The sequence below is a fragment of the Meleagris gallopavo genome, chromosome 4 (assembly GCF_000146605.3).
Source record: "Meleagris gallopavo isolate NT-WF06-2002-E0010 breed Aviagen turkey brand Nicholas breeding stock chromosome 4, Turkey_5.1, whole genome shotgun sequence".
In the NCBI taxonomy this organism is placed as follows: domain Eukaryota; kingdom Metazoa; phylum Chordata; class Aves; order Galliformes; family Phasianidae; genus Meleagris; species Meleagris gallopavo.
The window spans coordinates 32,068,315-32,086,010 of NC_015014.2; the positions used below are offsets into that span (position 1 = coordinate 32,068,315).

The following is a 17,696-nucleotide window of genomic DNA, read 5'->3' on the forward strand; positions in this document are numbered from 1 at the left end:
ACTAACAAACATTTGCATCTTGGTAGAGCTAAACAACAGAGTCAGTTTAATGCCTTGTTTAATGTCTTGCTTTGCTGTCTTTTTTGTTTCTGAAGTATAGAGAGTTATATGCTAAGCCTCTAGGTATGACTATAAACATTACCACTAGATTAGTAAAGTTAAGTGTCATAACATTGCACTGAATGAGTTTTAATAAGCTCACGGAGATGACATAAAGGAAAACCTCAAAGTTATACCATCCTCAATCTCTCCAAAGCACAGTGGGGAAAGGAGATAGTGATAGTAAGCAGGACGTGCAGTTGGGAGAATATCAGAGGGAAATACCTTGAAGAAAACAAGGACATTCAATAGCACTTCCAGTAAAATGGATGCTGATTGTTTTGTGAGTGTTTTCCACAGATAATTAACAGAGAAATTTTGACACTAAGTTAATTACAAAAAATAGGTTCACATTCTAATGACTAATTACAACCCATGTAGGCTTACATATGGCAAACCCTCCCAGTTTTGCTATTAATGAGCTGTATCCAAGAGCTTGAATTAAGATGCCATTCCAGAGAACGAAGCACATGCAAATATCCTCATACTTTGAGAAGCTCTCCAGCACCCAGGTTTATCTCTTGTGCTTAATCTGCTCGCACATCCCCACATCAAGGGGAAGTTCATTAATCAAATCTCCTGCTTTGTTTCCTTCTCCTTTGCTATCACTGAAGGGCATTTCTCAGCAAAATAATCTGAGCAAACAAGAACGAAGCATGGACTGGAAATCTCAGCACTTGGAATGAGCTCCTGGCAAAAACATCAGCTGAAAAAGAAACTGAAAAAGAGAGTGAGAATGGATAGGAATGACACATCCTCCTCCTGTGGAAGTGCCCTCACTTCTCAAATGTTCATTTAAAAAAACAAAAAGACGAAGTGCAACAACAGTCATTCCAGAACTAAGTTATGAAGATGTTGCCTTCCTGAAGTGTATCTTGAAGAAGTATCTTGAATGCAAAACATGTAAAGCAAGTACTCCCAGGGGAAAAAAAAATATATATATACATATATATATGTATGTATTTGCCACAATAGGTCTGAATCACTTCTAAACAGTAAGAGGATCAGCTGCCCCTGATGTTGTATTACCTTAAGATAATATCCCTGATAACATTATGAATATATGAAACACAGTAAAAAGTATGTATGACTCTCAGTACTGTAGTGATCAAATCCCTTTCTCTGTTTCTTATGCTTGTCAGACTCAAACAACAAATGCATTTTGTTGTGCGCAGTGAGACTGAAAAGAAAGGATGAAGCAAAAGACCTGTGTGAGTTCAATATACTTTGAACACTCCAATGTCTCAGCTGCACATCCTCCAAGAATAAAAAATCCAACCCTAAACTTGTTCACTGAAGATCATAGTTGCATCCTTAACCAGCAGAAACTTCCCACCAGTCTATCAACTGTGTGGCATCTCTGAAAAGTGTTAGAAGACAGAAAGATGGACAAGTCCTATCAGGAGCTTTGATTTGCAGCAGCAACAATCTTAATCTCACATATGTGGCTGTGTTTTGGCTGAAGTTGTGAGAAACAGCTGCTTTCCCATGGCTCTGACAATGCCAGCATTGCTACGGCACCTTAAAGCTCTGAAGGAGAGCATTGCAGTACCTCTCAGTAGTAGAAACCAATGGCTTTCCTGGAAGTTTTGGGATTCTCTGTGACTACTATAGCTTTTAGACTCAGGAGATTTTTACTCTGAGCATCAGCAGCTGCTTTAATTCTACTTTTACCCTAACTTGCAAAAAGTTGATTTTGTTTGATGGAGGAGAAATGCTGGGGAAATAAATGAATAAAAACTAAAAGACTGCACTAATAATTTCTGAGTAATGACACTGACATAGTTGAGGACTGAAGAACAAGACAGATCAAGGCTAATTCTAACTCTAAGGCATTACCAATGTCTATTTTCCATAGCAGCAGGAAGTCAATGATGTAAGTGGAATTTCCTACAGAATAAGAAACAGGATAATGGGGGTAGACATTAATATCTGAAATTGCCTTAAAAGTGATCAGGAATTCTCTTGGCTTTAGTAATCAGCTTATAGGTGGGATCTTTCTTTCTTCCTTTTTTTTTTTTTCCCCTCTGCTATAAATGTAGCTATCCTGTTATCTTGAAAGCAATAAAACATTTTACACCACATTTTGCTTTATATTAACTGTTGAAGTTGCTATTTGATCTGGTTGGAACTCAGTATGCCACATTCATTGCATAAAGGCTTTGTGATTAAAGCAGCAAGGCAGAAAAGAGGTGTCATAACATTTTTAGCTATTAAGTGTAACACATGCTACATCTATTTTAGTATCTAATCATGCCCATCTGCTATCATAATAGTCAGACTCAATTTTTTCCCAATATTTTCTTCTTTCAATCTAGGAGAAATAAGGGCAGTAAGGAGTATGAGTATGCTATACAAGGGTTGGATTCTTACTTTCCTCCAACAAGTGCACCAGAACGTGGACCTATGTCAGCAAAATCCAACATCACAATGTTGGAGTCAGTAGACTTTACTGAGGAAACTAGATGGGGATTTGCCCTTTGCTCCTGGGAGTATGTAAAAAAGTGTTGTTTGAATGTCGGATTTCTGACAAAGCCACAGCTGATGCTGACCATGCATCTCAAAATATTCTCATAGCTCTGCATGGTGGCTGAAAGCATTAACCTGTATGATATTCAAAGATGTATCACAGCCCACATGTTTCATGTTTGTGTTTTAATATTATCATACATCTTTCTCCAGGAGTGTCTATGACATATGAAGTCAAAATTGTTTTTGGAAAAAGAAGTTTCAGAAAGAAAATGTGTTAAAAACAGAAGGAGGGTTTCTTTCTTTTGAAACAGTGTATTTTACAAACTCTTTTCCAGCCACAAAAAAAACCACAGAAGTTCCAAACTTAATTGCCATGACTTCATTTTACACAAACTGCATCTATATATAACCGTTGTAATTACTACCTGCTGATTGATTAGTCTTCACTGAACCATTGCTTTTCTTTCTTCTTTCATTTTTCTAATCTTGCTGCTATCTCTGCAAGTGCTTTTCACCCTGTCCTATTCTGCAATTGTAGCTGAGTGAAATCCTGACACTCTGTAAAGTCTCATCAATATGAAGCACACAAAAAACTCCAGTCCACAGCAGTTTTGTACCATAAGATTTTTCTCACTTTAGGTTTTTTGGGCTTCTAGCCCAGAGGAAGTGAGGACTTCCAAGGCTAGAAGAGAATTGGTCATCTGTAATTGAAAGGAGAGAAAGCAATCTCAAAAACATCCCCTGACCTTCAAGCGCCAAGAACAATGAGTTTTGAGCAAGATGCTGGCTAGTCTATAACCATCTGGGATATGGTACAGCTGATCTTCATCACAAGAGGTGTTGATGTAGTAGAGGGAATATACAGGACACGTGCAGTCCAACAGGAGATATTCTATCAATTTCAATATGTATTTGGGGAGCAGGAAAATACTGAAAGCAGGCATGTGAGATTTTATGAAACAGCTGGAAATGAGGGTGGAAGCAGTGTTTACCTGATTCTGTCATCCCATATTTTCCAGTAGTAGTACATGTCGTTTTCTGGGTGGGAAAGAAATATTTGGCTTATAACTACCTTTATTTCTCACACTGTCTAGATCCCTCCACCACAATCAATTAGGATTTCTTGCAGTTTTCCACATCTGTATCTTACAAAAAACCACCAGAGAGCCATTGTTAGTCTCCTTCTGCAAATGCCCACTTGTGTTTTTCCCAACTATTTGTTATCTGCCTCTAGACACATGCAATGTGCTAGAATGCATTTTCAGACAGAGCCATCAGATGCATCTTGAAACAGCAGTTCAATAAGAACGTTTATGTGCATGCAGTCCAAATAGTTACTTGCATGAGTCTGTATCTACTTGCAATCAACAGCATGGTATGCACATATAAATATCCAAGGAAAATAAGATGAGATCTACAGTTTGAAATTTTAGCTAGCTATATAAATTGTACAGTTCTCAAGAGCACTTACATACCTACTAGTTGTCTTTTCCAAGTTAGTCTTAATGACATTTCTCTCTATTTTATTTAAGATCACCCAGAGCCAGTGGCAACCTCATTTTGTGTGTGACACATCATAAGAAAATAATATTACTGTAATGCACTTCAAAGACCTAACACAAGCATGAAACACATTGCTGCCGAAATACAATGGTCTCTAAGCTGCTTTTTAAGGAACAAAACTTCCACATAGGGTATCATAAAATGAGAGAAAGTAAAGACATGAGCAACTGATCACCATTTTGCGTCTCTTCCATAGCATAACACCTCTAGAAAAGATTTTCTTTAGCATCATGCTGAGACATTGGCTTAAGATTAATACAGAGAGGAAAGTGTCACCTCTTAAATCACAAACGTCACTTATTATAACACTTAGGTTTTCTTTGGAAGTTTCTCAAATACAAACCAGGCCTGAATGCTCCATTACTTTAATATGTGGCAAGATCATAGCCGGAGACACCATGGCTGCAACATGCATTAGCATCTGCAGCCACCACCACTCCTTAAATGACGTACACAGTGCACTGTGTGTGTGGGGGGGGGGGTGAAGGGCCATTTTCTGTATGTCTTTTCTGTTAGCTCAGCTAGATTTAAAACAAAAGCTAACCTCCAACCATAGACGTCTCTCCCAGTTTTAATACTATGAAGAAACCTCCAATAGTAACTTGTTTCCTACATTGCTTTAATTTTTGGAAGTAACACATAAAGCATCACACAAGCTAATTTTAAAGTAGTAGAAGCTCTGAGGAATGAACCTTTACAAGACCTGTTTAGATCTATGTTTGCTAAAGCTCACTCGTTAACTGATCTTTAAGGGGATTTTTACATTAAAGTGACTAAAGAAACTGGAGTTCCAAATGTCAGACAAGAAACAAAAATGGGCAGTACAAATGGAAGAATTCCTGCTCAGAACTAAACAGAGTAGACAAGGATGTTTTTTTTTTTTTTTTTCCAGTGGGATAAAGCACAGACATGCCAGCAATGTGGTCATAATGCAAAACAAAGCTCTGGAAGTTTATTGCACTGAAAACAAACAAGAAAGATTGTGTTTTAATTCATAATCTCCACTATCTTCCTCCTCCAGGGATCAAATCCACATCTGGTATCACATATTTTATTGCTACAACTGAGCTACATGATTTTTCTGAGATACTGCATCTGCCCTTTTACTCCCAGATATGTGTTTTTTGAGATGCATGGTACCCACCAGCTGATATGGCACCCGTACCTTGATCACTAGAAACAGGGTAAATGCAGAGCAACGCAGTGCATAACACTGTCATTTTTCTGCATCTTCCACTATTTGGCCTTGTTAAAAGACTTCCACAGCACAATTACTGTATTTGGGGTTTGGCAGGAAAAGAGCTCTGGGCAGGTGCAAAGGAAGCTTGGAATAGATCAGGAGAAATATGGCCAAGAAAGGAAATGAGTTCAGTCTGGAAAAGAAATTAGGACAAGGACGTTGGGATCAGTAGGCCCAGGAGTAGGGCTGAAGCAGAAAACAAATGGAGGGGGAAACCCAGAAAGGATGCAGCAGGGAGATGGTGGGGTGAGGGGTAAAGAGGAAACACACATGAACAGGGAGTAATTAGGTGACTCTGGTAATGAAAAGGAAGCAGAGACAATCCAGAACAACATGGGAAAGATGTAATCTTTTCAATCCCCTCAGCCATATACTGAAAGCACTCCTTACAAAGAAAAAGCTGCATTTAAGCCAGACTATCTGAAACTTCCAGTGTATATGATATATAAAAGAGTCTTCATGTGCTGTCTCTGATCTCAGACATTTCATCTTTAATAAAACAGATATGAGAATCATGGCGGATTTAGGCTTACAATACGTTGTTAATAAATATCGCTAAAATACCACATAAATGCTCTTCTCCCATGTGAGGAATTGAGCACCCAGAGGATGGGTTGGTTGTAGTTTGAAAACACTCTTCTTCACTGCCATGTGCTTTTTGCCCCTCAACAGTACATTTAATGCTGAAACACCTTCCCTCTGGATTCACTGGAGTATACTAAGTAACATCATCCTACTTGTCTTTGTTAATAATTAAAAACAAAACAAAAAAACAAAACAAAACAAAAAAACAGGAGTGGTGGTAGGAAAAACAAACAAGCAAACAAAAAAGAAACCAGAGTTTAAATCCAAGTCAGTTTCCCTAATTTCTCACTAGCATGAGGATTGTTTTGTGTTTCCATTCCAGTTCAAAATGAACTTAAAGTTAATACAATCATCATCCTTGTTCTGCTCCATCATCCTGGTTCTGCTCCATCATATCCAGTCTGTGACAGGAAAAAGGGGCAGGCAAACCTACTGCAGGCAATTCTGAGATGCCTGCAGGGCAGTTTCTGATTTTGAAGGGAATTCCTGAAGGAAAATATTCAAAATTTTATTATTATCTTTTTTAATTCTTATTGTTGTTGCTCTGTTAACAATTTACATAGGGAAAAGATCAGATGAAATCTGAGTTTGAGGTTTAATTGCAGAAAGACATGCTTGAAAAAATGCCTTGCAGCAAGGTCTTATTTCCTATTTACAATTATTATATGTGACATTCCCCTGCATGTCCTTGTCCATAAGGGGCCAAAATAAAAGAAATGGTCTGAACGGAAATGAAGTAGTACTATTTATTGAACTATATATGATGCTACATTGAAAATAATAGTATAATACTATTGATGTTGTCATACCACAAAAGTTTACCACATCATGAAACTTCTGTGATTAAGATGTCATTTCTTCTATAAATATAAATTTCCATCCCCCAAATGGAAAGACTTTGTCCTTTTTATTTCCTCAGAGTATTGGGGAAAATAAATAAATGCAGAAAAAATACTGCATTTTCTCATTAAAATTACAAAATCGTAGAATCATTAAGGTTGGAAAAGACCTCTAAGATCAGCTAGTCCAACCATCCATCTACCTCCAATACTTCCCAGAAACCCTTGTTCCTCAGTGCCACCTCCAGTTTATACCTCCAAGGATGGTAACCATCACCTTCATGGGCAGCCTATTTCATTACCATATTGCACTTTCAGAGAAGTTTTTCCTAGTATCTAACCTGAACAACCTGAACCATTTCCATTGAAATAAATAGTAAATAAGAAACTCAGAAAGTTGACATCTAGAATGGAAAATTTTCGCTCAGTACATAGGTTTAATATTTTTACAAGGAATGAAAACTGTAAGATTGGAGGCACTTGGTAGTTGATAGAAGAGACAGCCCAACCACCCATCATCCTTCTTTTCCCAGTCTAAAACAGCCCCTCAAGATTACATCAGCTCATGGGCTCACCTGATCAGAGAGGCTATAGCAGCAAAAGGGACAAGGAGTGTACTTCGATTTTTACATACAGCAGCTGGCTGATCAATTGGTTTTCACAGTTTGGGCATGCAGATTCTTGTTTGTGGGTGCTTTTCTGCAGCAAGAGCTGCAGCTCATTTCTAATTGTTTGTCTATCAGAGTATATTTCTGAAGATTACCTGCCTCAAAAAGGCACTGTTTTATCCTGGCATTTTCTCTGAACAAGGCTGCTATTCTTCTCATGGAGCACTCATAGGAAGCCTGCAGATGATTATCTCATACACAGTAGTGTTTTGACATGCTATCAGATTAACTGGATACATCTACCCTAGCTTTTTTCAATTGGCAGCCTTGAGATATGGCCACAAATAGAGTAATGTGAAGGCAGTGGCACATCTCCACTGAAGGTGCTGCCCTAGGGACCAGTCCTGGTGTGGGAGATGGGCATTATAGTCCCCAGACAGACAGACTACAGGGCCAGGGCTGCTCTGGGGAATGCTGCAGCAGCAGAACTTCTATTTTTTCCCTAACCTTCTCTAGTTCCCCAAATTGCCAAACAGACTCATTTCATGAAATAAATGTGATGACTATCATTTTTGCCAAATGTTAAACAGATCCTGAAGTCTACAAGACAGTGGAAACATAGGAAAGCAAATTCATGGTGCCAAACCTGAGAAGAAATGTTAAACTTGGAATTCATTCTGCTGATTACTCAGTGGTAGCCATATGATCAATGCTGTACAGCTAGTGGAAAAACCAAAACTACAACTCTGCTGAAAACACCAGTGTTTTAATTTTTGCTCTAACAAGTACAGGGTGTTTAAATATCATTTTATCTAGCTGGATAAAATGTCTAGTCTTTGGAGTAAGGAGTTCTAGAGGAGGGGGAAAAAAAAAGGATATTTGATTTTTTTTCAATCCTGAGCATTACAGAAGCTGCAACAGACTCTTTATCCCCTAGGACAGCACAGCAGAGAGCTGGGAAGAGAGGTTAAGCAGAACCTCTTGGAAAAAGCGCTCAGTGAATGTGATAGCACAGACATTGGAAGGAGTGGTACAAAGCAGCTTGCCATGTGCCGCTGGTGAGACAGAGACTTCACCAGGGGAATAACTACAGGGTCAAGAGAATACCAAGAGAATGGCCTAGGTTGGAAGGAACCTTAAGGAACATCCAGTTCCAATCCCCAGCACGGGCAAGGCTACCAACCACTGGATCAGGCTGCCCAGGGCCCCATCCAACCTACCCTTGAACACAACCCCTCCCCACTTTTGTGATCCTACATAGCACAAGTATGAACTAGCCTTCAGAAGAATAGCTTTTTGGACAGAGAAGCATCCATGGAATGCTCACACTCCTCTAAATTCTCACAACAGGGCAGACTGTGCAGATCCATACAGAAGTGCACAGCCACGAGGGGAAGGGCTGTAAAATGAAGCAGTAACTGCATGTTGCTGTTGCATATGCAGGCCTAACTACAATCCAACTGTTTTGCTGCAGCTAGCAGCATCACTTACACGAAGTGTCTTGGTTGAGCTGCCTTGCTGAATATTCTCAACAAACAAGGTGGTAGTGTTGTAAAAGCATATCTGCAGCAGAGCAGAAAGGGGTCCCACAAAGAGCCCTACTCAGCGGAAGGTAGGCTTCTTGCCAGCCTTTACAAGGCTGCCTTTGAAGGGAGATTTCAGGAAAAGATCTTTTGTGTTTATGCAAAACAATGAGTTGAGAAAGGCTCCTTCGGTGATGCAATAGGTAACAGCTGCTGTGCCAGCTCAGGGCTAAAGAAGCAGACACAAAGTGGCCGTGCTCCACCCCTACAGCCTGCCTCGGGGCTTTTAGGAAGGATTTTGTCTCTTCAGTGCTACACGCACGGCACTGACATAAAGCCAATTATTAACTCGGCTCCTTTGTCATGTTTTCTCGTATGCTTTTGGATATTTATTAAAAGAGAGAAAAAAAAGAAAAAATCTAACAATTAAAACTACTCTCTTCCCAGCTGAGAAGCTTTACTTAGCACAGAACACATGCTTCTGTTTTCATTTCCCTTTTGTGACTTTCCTTATTAGAGAAACTGATTGGAAATAATTAGTGGAAATACTAGTAGGAAAGGGTAATCGTTTCGAGTCGTTCATATGCAGCAGTCCCCAGATATTTCAAAAGCTGCTATCCAGACTACTGGTAACACAATTTGCCATATCCTTTCATATTGTTGGCCCCTCAGATCGGACAGTGGGGTGAGCTATGGCACAGGCTGAGCATTCAGCCTCACTCCTCTCCAACAGAACACTGCCAACGGGGGACAAAGATAATCAGGTCTATGAGGGAATGAAAGACTCACTGATGTATTATGTTATTTCCAAAACAATTCATCCTTCAAAACTAATCAGTGCACTGTAGAACAGCAGCAGACTGACAGCCTCAAAGCAGGGAGTTATTTGGAGACATCCAGAAAGGCTGAGGGACCTTGTCATGAACAGCACTGCCAGTTTTAACCAGGCTGCAATATGGCAGATCTCCACATAGAGCCACTGCTGGAATAAGTACCACAGCTGTGATTGTGGGGAGGCTCACACCCATCATCTCCTGCAAAACTATTGCTAGCTGAAAAACAATACTTTCACTATGCATACAAACATTCTAAGACTTCATCACTTTCATGTTCCGATTGTTTTCTAACCTATTTATCATAGGATTGAGAGAATATAAATTGGATAATTTTTGATGAAAAACAGTTTCCAAATTTGTGGATTCATTCCTACTTTCCTAGGGTGAGGGAAAGCGTGTATGAGGCAGTTTTCTTGCTGCTGGTACTATTTCCATCCTGGATCTTGCCTTTAATGATATATCCATGTGGGAATAAATGACTTTGCCAGAAATAAGAAACACACTGCATCACACTTCTAGATGTAATTTTCACAGAATTTAAAAGTTAATCCTGAGTAGTTGACTCACAGGGGAACTTTAATCCCCCCACAACACACCACCTGCCCATACATGCTAGAGCCCAGGTCTTTTCTGAGTCATCAAGAGATTATTTTCTCCAAAAACGATGGTGACCAGCCTGCTTTCATGCATATTATTTAATCTATTCCTCCACCACATGAGACTTCAAGTGTAATGAACACCACAGAGTCCCAGTTTATTGCTTTGAAATACAAGATCGGTGATGTAGGTATAGCTGTTGTCTTATTACCACATTTAAGAATGCCCCATTCCCATGAAGAAAAGTACTTCATACATTTTATCTTCTAAAGCCCCACAGGCTTCTGTATGCATCCCAGGCTGTATTGATCAGCACAATCAAAACTGATGTAGAAATGCAGAAAATATAGTTTTATCACTGAAGCAAAGATTTATGAAACATGTTGCTCAAAAAACACATTTCCTGTTTTACTGTATGTATTTTGTGCTTTATCTTTATTCAAAACAGGATAAATTTCTATGCCTCAGGATGCATTTGAAGTTTTTCTTTTTAAGTAATAGTGCATTATTATGGAATAGGAAATTACAGTTTGCTCTCACAGCTGCCTGAAATTCTAGACATACTGTAAAGTTACAAACTAAATTGCTAATAGTCTGATCTAAAAGATCTCTTTCCATCAATAGCAGAGGAAGATGCTACCTTAGAGCTTTTCTTTTTTGACTGGAATAATCAATTTTCTCCATCTCATTGAGTTAAATTGGTAATGCCACAGCTGATCACTTGTGTTTCAATAGTAAAATTAATAGATTGTGCATCTGAAAATTAAAGTTCATCATTACTTCCCCCTGACGAAAAGAGTGCATAAGAAAGGGGTTAGAACATTATACAGCAGACTCTGCAGGTTGATGCAGGTTGAGTGAACAACCATCTTCTTTCATAGAGAGGGCAATACACTAGCACATCCTGGAGCTGGGCACACTCAGATGTTATTAATTCAGATGGGTTCCCACATTTAAACACCTAACTCAGAAGGCAGACGAAGAAATAAAGGGTTATATCTTCAGCAGTGTTTTAGGACTGCAGTCTGCATGATCTCTATGTCACAAAGCAGACAGCAAGGTTGTTTCACTGAATAAGCATTTTAAATCCAGATGGACTGTTATCCCAATTACACACATTTTTAAAAATCCATGGTCTTCTGTAGGCAATTTCATGGGGGGAGGGAAGGAAAAATATTTAAGCTAATAAAGCACATTAATTGTAACTATTTCACCAAGCATTACTAATTAATCCACTGAACAGCCCCATGGGATAAATTAATTCATGATACCCTGTGGGTAATTTGTCTGTTCATCTATGCATTTTTTTTTTTTACAATTGTTAAACAATTGAGCTTAGAAATACTGCTTCCCCAGAGGGATTATTAGTATTCCACTAGTACCTATTGAATAATAGTGACAAAATAATAAAGACAGAAGTGCTAAGAACCTCCACTTTAGGAATATCTTCATTCCTTCAAGATCACAGCTGAGGTACTTTCATCACTGTACTGAGTGTGAAAATGACAGAAGGGCCTTGAAACTCTATTTGAAATGTACTTCAGTTTAAAAAATATAACTTAGTTGTTTTTTTCCTTGTGTAATGAAATGTGATGCAAGAATAACATCACAGCTTTAAAATACTGATGTCAGAGGCTTTTCACAAAAAAAAAATTCTAACTTAACCAGAATATCTTTCACAAGTAGGATTTTGCAAAAATAAAGTACAAATTATGCCTGAGCTGTAATATGGAATCATTGCTCAACAAGGTTCCCATAAGACTTGTTTTGGCTGTGTGTGCTTCATGCCGTACATGAGATTCAAACATTGCAAATCAACCACTTGCAGTGAATTTACTAAGTCAGACAATAAATCCTATGGTGGCATGTGGTTAATGTGAGCATTTACCAAGTTCGTTCAATGGAGATCTTTATACAAAATTTCATGCTCTTTTGTGGAAATAGTGGTATCCTATAACACTACAGCAGCTAATGAGCTTAAGCAAGTGCTCTAGGGTTATACCAATCAAGTATGATCAAAATAAATACTTTTTAAGTTTCTGAACACTAGCAAACTTTATCATTCATAAACACAAAACATTCCTGATCTACTATGGAGAGACTAGGAATCAGAGGCTACCCCTCAATACAAGGAACCCTGCTTGCATCTCCCAGCTTCAATCAGAGCACAGGTGAGTATACCCCTTCTTGAGACTGCCATCTTCAGTGAGGGTCTCATTTTGCAAGTCATCACTTCCATTTGCAATATTTCTAGATTGATTTAAAAAAAAAATATCTCAGGAGACAGATTTCAGCTTTATTGACATGCCCTCTTATAAAAATTGTATTTGGGGACTTCAGTAACCAAAAGAGAGACTGAGATTTACAGCATCATCTTCCAATACTACTCTCACCAGACCCATTAAGTAATGAATGAGCAACCGCTATGCAGAGGAACTCTGAAAAAGAGAGAAAAATATAAGGCAGTGGGACTGCACTGCACCAAAACCTTGCTCTGGAGGAGGACCATGGAGGATACAGAAAGCAGTTTATATTTTAAAGAGTGACCTCGCAACCTTTTGCTGTGCCAACTACATCAAAGATAGATGCCGTATCTAAGATAATTTACACAAATAATCAAATCCTTAAATTTACTGTTTTTCTCCCTTTCATGTATTTGATGTCTCGTGCCTTTGATGTCTCAGTCTCCCCATGCAGGTGCAATAATGACCTCAATCAAAAATGGGTATAACAGCACTGCATTACAAATGAACATTCCAGCTCTGAGTGGGCTACACGGGAAGATTTAACACAGACATATATACAAAAACCTAACTAGGATATAGAAAATCTTTTAAATCTAGACAGTAACTTAAGTATCTTCATTTGCCTATACCTTGCATTTCTATGAGATTCATTAAAAAAGATCATATCTGAACTGAGTTCTCTTCCCTTCCACTTTTTTTTTTAACTGATCTTTGGATTATTTAATATTATGCAGAATATTAAACATAGAAAGAACAGACCATGCTAATTTTGGAAGATGATTTCTATCAAGTTTCTATCAATATTACATTCCAACTTTTACTCAGAAAAACTATTGAAATGCAAGAACTAAATATATCATACAGGGACCCTGCTCAGATAGCAATTGAAGTCTAAGTAGATAGAAGATAAAGATGTCTTACAAATCAAATTTCCATCTGCCAACACTCCTTGAGCTTAGTTAGAATACGCATTATTTATTATCCAAATTATGTAATATAATATCAGTGGAAAGTGTATTACTTCAAGAAAAAAGGAATTTCATTAAAAACTGGTCTACTGCCATATTTCACAGCATCAAGCTCCCTTAGAATAGGAAAGAGGATTTAGAATGGCCAGTTCAATGTATTTTTAATTAATTTTGTTTAATAATAAATATTCTGTAGCATATGCCTGAGAATGGATAAAATGCAGATTTGGCATTGCTGTAACAAAAAAAATAGCTTTAGTGGGACCTACTCTACACACCCAGTCCTAGGAAATATTTAATCAAATATAAGGAAATTGTCATTTAATTATTTCTAATGCATACAGAAGGATGAATCATCAGGTGCAATTAAGATACTACTGAACTCATACACTCATGCTAACACACTTCTACTAGGAAGCAATAACTATTATACTCCCTTCCACAACTCATGCATGCCTATGTGCTATGTCGTTTTAAGTATAAGGAGTTACCTACTTGGGCTTTTCAGTACAACCATACTTTAATCTTTCCATAAAACACAATTTTTGTTTACAAATCTACTCCAAAAGTGGACTTTGAGGAGTGTCTGTATTTTGAGGAGCAGCATGGCACATAGAATCATGGTCCTCAACTAATAAGCAACAGGAATTCCTTCAGAGTGAGAAATACTGAGTTGCCTATTATCAGTAGCACTGCAGAAACTAGTCTAGAAGTGCATTACTCTTAATAGATCTTATAGACTTGCAATATTTTATGGCAATTTTCTTGTTCAGTGAAGCTCTTCTCATGACTAATTTTACTCCATGTACTCAAAACTTGCCAGATGAAAACTGGCTTGTTTATCTTTTGCACAGGTTTTGAATTTAGAGCAAGTTTGTATCCAGATGCAGTCTTCACAGCTGAGGCAGAACCAGTCACATAGGATTGCTGTCACAGCTTTCATGTTATATTCTTCAATTCTTCAAAACTTCCCAGTAATTATTGCATAACACAGATTTGATCCAGAGTTTAAACTCTGCACCAGTTTCCTATGCCTCCAATATTTATTTTAATGAAAACACTTCATACAGCCTGTGAAATCTTTCATTTCAGAAATAATCAGGAGTCCTGATGGATACAACAGAGATCTCTCAGGGCAGCCTTGGTGGCGCTTGGATTGCACCAAATGACTATACTCTCAGAGAACAGTCTGAATTTCCCTTAAATTTAAGGTAGAGTAACTTAGCTGTGAATAATTAAGGTTACAAACAGTAGCTATTCCTCCTAAGCAATATTGGACTAAAGATAATTCTCATTCCTGCATGAGCTAGATTAGTTCCCTTTTCTATTGTGCTCTGCTGTGATGTGTTTTTTAGAGCTATGACTATTATGTTTTAGTTTTTAAACTATGCTGACATCAGTTATCCAAACAAACCTAAGTCCTCTACAAAATGCACTCAGTTTTTCAGGAATGCAAGTGAAAATAAGTTAGGTGGGGTTTTTTGTTTATTTTTAATGTCACAGTCCAGGAAGAAACATTGTTCCTTCAGGAAGCTCACACCTCCAAAACACACACAATATAAAACAATCAAGAGTTTCCCTCCTTGTTTCTTTACTGAACAAAATAAAGTCTTCCTATAGTCATTCTTAAAGGCAAAATTCAGTAGAGAGAAATTGGATTGAACTATTATGCTATGGACCAATTTAGCCTGCATTTCTGATTTAACAAGAGTTGGATCTGCATAGCTCAAAATGCTTAAGTTATATCCACTTTTTCTACTTCTTTCTTAGATTGCATAGTATGCATATCCCCCTTCATGACCCTTTTTGATCACTTCTTTCAGAGAATGCTCCTATTTAATAACTTCTCCATCTCTATAAGAGCCCCTGATGGTCCTTCAGCTCACATCCCTTCTACCCCAGCCTCCTCATATTAGCTTGAAACTGCTGAAACCCACCAGCCATGCAAATTGCAGTAGGATAAAGTGGGAGCAGGAAACTACCTTATACTATTACCCATCAACATACCACTGAACCCACATTACATCAAGTTACAATCCTCTGCCCTGGCACTAAGCAAAGTAAATAAAAAAAGCATGCTACTATCTGCCAAATGAGCAAATTGAAGGAATTTCCTCTTCAAGATTAAGTTTTTGTAGTCCATCAGTGAGAGCTCGAGGCAAGCTCATTTTCTTTCTTAGTCATGTCTGAAAAATGCCTCTGTAAGCAGAGATATTGGCAGCATCCATAGCATAACCTTCAAACAGGCACACTGATCCCATTGGTCTTCAAGTTCCCATGTCTGTTTCTCAAGGTCAAAAAGCATCAAAAGTCATCAAAGTACTAGAGACTAAGTTCAGCTGTTTCACTGACATGAAACATGTCACTTGTATTTACTACAACCATGAGTGAAAATCTGGTAGGAAATTTTTTTGTTTTGAGGAGTCTCCAGCCTGATTTGTTTTCTTCATTTGAAGTTTCTCCTGCAAGTTCATGAAGCAATGTGCCTTTTATGTTCCTTCAGTTTCAGCTATGAACATAGGAAGGGAACACACAAGGTAAAATGCATTACATTTCACTCTGTAAGGCCTTCAAAGCAATTATAGAGCCATTCAAGTATAATATTCTAATAAGAGTTAAACAAGGCCAAGGGGAATGCTCTACTAATAGCAAATGTTGAAGGGACTAGACAATAGGCAGGGCTTCAGTAGAATTCATATTATTACTTAGTGCAAAGCTCTTCATCAATTTTCCCAGCACAGTACTATAACTCTCAATGCAGTACAGATGGTTCACATACTTTAAATTGTAATTTACTCACTCTGTTCACAAAGAAACATTTGAACTTTAATGAATTTCTGGCATGTTTGTATGAAAGCTTTATGAAAAAATAGAGCTTTAATGAAATAGCCCTTCCTAACAGTTTTCTTTTTATTCTTTACTTGCTTCAGATCAGAGTTCAAAAAACATTTACTATGCACAGAATATAAAAAACATTTATATTTACAATAACTGCTTTGTTTTCACGTATTTCTTTGAGCTTATGTCCCGGTTTACAGAAGCTGTTTTGTTGCTTGATATCATAGCATCAAGAGACAGACTAGAATGAGTAGTATAACAATAGAGAAATATTATAACTTCTCTCTACATCAATGAAATACCGCATTTAACTTCTTATTTCTCAACTGCAACCTTAATCACTGCATAGCCTAAGAACAGTTATGGTAGATAAAACAAACACTGAATGTATACACAGAATAGGCCTCAGACCATGCACTAAAGAAACCGCCTAGCACAAATCAGTCATAAAATTAAGAGTTGAACAGATTATTAGCCTTACCTTGCTTTTGCTACCACTATCTTCATCTCTTCTTTGCAGGTTTTTTTTTCCCCTTGAAAGTAGCCATAAGAGAGTCTATAGTAGATAGAACAGATTTCCTTCTTACAATCACGTATCAAAAAAAATTATCTTAAAATCACTTTGCTATGAGAAAGAAAACAAGAAATCAAGCTATTTCACAAAACCCCATTTTTCCAGGTTTTTCTATTAAAGCAGAAGAAATTCAAGTTGGCATCCAGTTCTTCGAATCATAACTACATACTAGAGCTTCTCCATTCATTCTACCTCATCCTCACAAGTATTCTTTGCTTACCTGCCCCAAATGTACTATGTATGTGTCACAACACCTGCAAGGAGTCTCCAAACCATATGCCCTTCACCTGTGCTGGTGGGCCGAGCATTAAAATTCTTAAAATGAGAGTTCAGAGCTGTAACGTGATATAAAACATAACAATGATAGCAGAGCAGCAAAATCCTAGGCTACAACAAGAAAGGACACACTCAAATACAACAGCCAAAGACACTGCCAGCCCTTAAATGAGGTCTGGAAAGGAATGAGTCCTGGCTCCACCCCTTCCAGTCACTCAAATGCATTGCATGCACCTGAGCTTCCCTGGGTTGGCCCTGCCTTCTCATCAGGTGCTCAATCACTGTTTCGAAGCCACGACAGCATTTCTTCTACAAAAGCAGAATGGGTCTCCTGGTTTTGTGTTTATTTTTTTTTTCTCTGTTAGTTTCTAGGGTGGAGTTTCTCAGGTATTGCAATTATAGTGTTTCTTAACAAGTGGTAATGTTAGTTTA

The 17,696-nt window shown here is 38.0% G+C and overlaps 1 long non-coding RNA gene across 1 annotated transcript; it reads right to left on the reverse strand.

Moving 5' to 3' along the window:
* Window positions 1–14,649: 14,649 nt before the first annotated feature.
* Window positions 14,650–17,411, reverse strand: LOC104910703. Its single transcript, XR_793333.2, has 3 exons — window positions 17,209–17,411; window positions 16,896–16,970; window positions 14,650–16,085 (listed from the first exon to the last, which is right to left on the reverse strand). It is a non-coding gene; the product is annotated as an uncharacterized LOC104910703 (long non-coding RNA).
* Window positions 17,412–17,696: the final 285 nt, after the last annotated feature.